Below are 3,672 nucleotides of genomic sequence, written 5' to 3' on the forward strand. Positions count from 1 at the left end.
TTGTCACCAAGCATCCGACGCGATCAATATTCATCGCTCGACATTAACAAATGATTTACGTCCCTCTCGTGCATTTGCATACCATCTGTAAATCACCGTTAATCCACGGCCAGGATAGGTTACACGATCTTACGAATGGCCGGCGTTTTTCATCCTGGACGTGGTTGCAGGATGTCCGTGGAAGGACACCGGATATCGAGCAGGATTGAACCGACGCAAAGAAAAAGTGGGAAGAGGTGGTGTAACGCGTAGAAACATCGAGGGGAACGAATGAAAGAGAAACAGTGTGCACTTCCTCGTGGTATCATTATGTACTTATTCTTGTAGAATCCGGATGTGTGCGCTGGCGAGGCAGCAAGCCGGTCAGCAACCAGTTACAATCAGCAATCTCTCAAATAGTCAAGTCCGTTTACGGCTGTTCCAGATTGCGTCCTTGCCGCGTGGAGTGCAACGGCATGCGTGCCGATATCTAACGGGTGTTTCCATTTTACTGTGTTCCTCGTCGATCGTGTCCCACGAATGCTCACACACTACGGCCAAAAGGAAACCATATGAAAACAGCCGTTTCAGTCTTAAGGATACATTCTACTGTAAACTTTTAAAAAGAGAAGTTCTATGATATCTCATGATCCATTTGTTTGAAATAAAAAAGTCAAATTATATTTTAATATCAATTCATGTGGCTATGGTGTCTACTAGATTCATTGAAAAACGATGAAATTTGGAATATTGGCACATATTTTTCTAAAATATTGCACAAAAGTGTTTTTATTGAGAGAAAATGTTAAATAATGTATAATGTATTTTAATTAATCAACCCTATTTATTCTAATAGACACGATAGTCGCAATTTTTAATACAAAAAAATTTGTTTTTTTTTAGACAATATCTTTTCCGTCTGACATTTTTTCTATCATACAAAATAAGCGATACATTTAAGGTGCTCAAATTAGGTGAAATACCCTGTATAACATACAACTTAAATACATTTATTTAGCTGAAACATTCGTTGGAAAGAAACATAGGAAGAAGGAAGAAAAATTAATAAAAAAACTTTAGGTTCACTCTAATATTTGGGTCTTACTAAAAGGTAAATCCTGAAAGACCTTCTGTAAAATCCTTTTCTATGGTAAACATCCAAAGTAGGTTTAGTAAACTTTGGTATAAAATTTGTAATTCGTCTATTTTTTCACGTTCATTAAACGCAGATTGACCACACCACGTGATATATTCTAGTCTTTTCTCTGACTCACCCGCTCTTTTCTACTGGCGCCTTTTCTTTCCTCGCCCTGTGCGTTTCCCACGACCTTATTTTCCCCAATGATCGGTCTTCGAGTAACGAGCCGCCGCCGAGTTGCGAGACTCGTTGCGATTTATAAGCTTCACCCGCGCATTGCCTATATGAATCATGTGCCGATGATTCGAAACGCCTCGGGCTCATCGAATGGTCCCAGCCAGGTTTTTTTTCATCATTGTGCATGAAGTGGGACAAGTCGATTGGGGATTCGCAGAATGAAAATGATTAGTTGGCGATGATGAATCTCCGACGAAAGAAGTGTTTTCATTTTTACGGGGGAAGGGTATTTTAGGAACGAAAAAATCAATTCATTTTGGTTTAATAAATTCTGTGGTCTTTTGTGTATCATTGAAGCCTTAACTCGCAATAATTAAAAAATCTACTGCGCACTATAACTTTATCCTACTATTTTTCTCAAAACAAAACTGTAACAAGGTATGGTTAAAATCACAAACGAACAAAATTGTATTCAAATACGGAAATAGACGATAAAAACGTCATGTAGCTATGTATTCATCATGTTTATTCTGTTGAAGATTTATTCAGTTAAGCTTTAATTTATTCAACGTAAATTGTTATTATTCCATTTTATAATTCAAGATTAGACGAATAGCAAATCAAAAGTTGTTCAATTTATATTTATTATTTGAAAGTTTTCGACCATCTCTGGTCTAAACTAAGCACCTTTACGAAATATGTAACTAAAATCATGTAGTCTAATATTAATTCCAGACTGTAGGACAATCCGGCGTCTCATGAGTTATAAGGGTTATTTGATTGATGGGTACATTTAGTTCGTCTGCAGGTTTAGTCGCTTATTGTTTAATTTGGGAATTAATTAATTTATGGGTTATAAATAGAGTCGAGAAATAATTTCTTTTCTAGAGGATAAAATAAAATGTGTGCAACAGAGGATTGTTTGGCCAGGTTTTTAAAGGGAATGGAGTCATGCTATTCAGAGAAAAAGCGACCTTAAGTCTGAAGGTCTTCTCAATATTTGACTTATCGAAAGGTATACATAGAAGGTGGATATATTGGATCATTAGCATTAACATATTTTAATGGAAAACAGAGGGGAGATTGAAATTTACAAATCGTTCACTGCCTGCTATTTCGGTTGGTTGGCAGGTCCTCTCGATTATTCCGCTACAATCAAAAACCACTCTGGGCTGTTAAAGTTCCTTTCACCCCAGACCTTATTCTATTCAATTAACGACCTTGCTTTTTTATCGAAGCTATTTTAGTTGTTTATAAGCTCTTCATAATAGCATTAACGGCAGACGAATTTGTCGCAGGGTGTCTGATAAATATACTTCGAATTCAATATAATCCATTCAGATTTTATTACACGATGAAGACGCTTGACACACTCTTGATATTCGTATATTTGTGTTTTTGTGAAGACCAAATTTCAGACATCAGTTTTTTTCAGGTCAAGGTTCAATTTATTCAGTTTGATATGTTTGTCCATTTCTTATTTAAATATATCTCATTTAGAATACGTGATCGGAGGATTTGCATCTTATCTGTTGTTATTAAGAATTTGAAAATTAAAATTGGTCTAAACGAGAGGAATGTGAATATTTAAGTGAAAGCTAGGTCTGATTTATAATAAACGATGTAGAGTCACACAATAGAGAGTAGAAAAACCGAGAATTAATGTTTAACCTTTTCGGTGCTCTGCGCGAGTATACTCGTCAAATTAGTTTGTTCTTGTCGTGCTCAAAACAAATTAAATCGCATGAGCTTTTTAAATGGGGAAAAAGCTCAAGTCGAGTTAACTCAGTAACTCATTAACAATAAGTTAAATATATCTGTTTACAATTACATTGATAATTTGCTGTGTGAACGGACAAATAATTGTTCGTTCGATCACAGAAATCATCGTTTTATTGAAAACATTCAATTTTCAATCAAAAGTTTGCATCGGGGATTTCTTCCCCTAGTTCACCCCTAGTGCACAACGAAGCTACAAGGGGTGAGCAGCCGTGGCCGAGTGGTTAAGGCGTCTGACTCGAAATCAGATTCCCTCTGGGAGCGTAGGTTCGAATCCTACCGGCTGCGAATATTTTTTTTCTTTCCACCTCCGCTCGCGGCTTCGAGGAGCTGGAGGTTTTGTCGATTTTTCACGTTGTCAACTTATGCGCAGTGAAACGGTCCGGTTTGTCAAACTCATTGAGACGCAACTTGCGATTGGGTTAACTTCTTCGTCACACGTACTTTACGACGGACGCTCATCCTCTTCCCTATCGCCAAACCGAAAGTGAGAGCAGAAATCTACGAATTAGTAAAAGTGGTAAAAATACTATAACGGAAGAGCGAATTTTGAAAGTGCGTCTCAAACAGTTCCATAAAGTCATTCTCACGTCAAACTA

General features: G+C 37.0%; 1 non-coding gene across 1 annotated transcript; it reads left to right on the forward strand.

Moving 5' to 3' along the window:
- The first annotated feature begins 3,279 nt into the window (after positions 1-3,279).
- Positions 3,280-3,361, forward strand: Trnas-cga (transfer RNA serine (anticodon CGA)). Its single transcript has one exon. It is a non-coding gene; the product is annotated as a tRNA-Ser (tRNA).
- The last annotated feature ends 311 nt before the right edge of the window (positions 3,362-3,672 follow it).

This window comes from Hylaeus anthracinus, unplaced genomic scaffold (genome assembly GCF_026225885.1).
Source record: "Hylaeus anthracinus isolate JK02 unplaced genomic scaffold, UHH_iyHylAnth1.0_haploid 11989, whole genome shotgun sequence".
Lineage (NCBI taxonomy): Eukaryota > Metazoa > Arthropoda > Insecta > Hymenoptera > Colletidae > Hylaeus > Hylaeus anthracinus.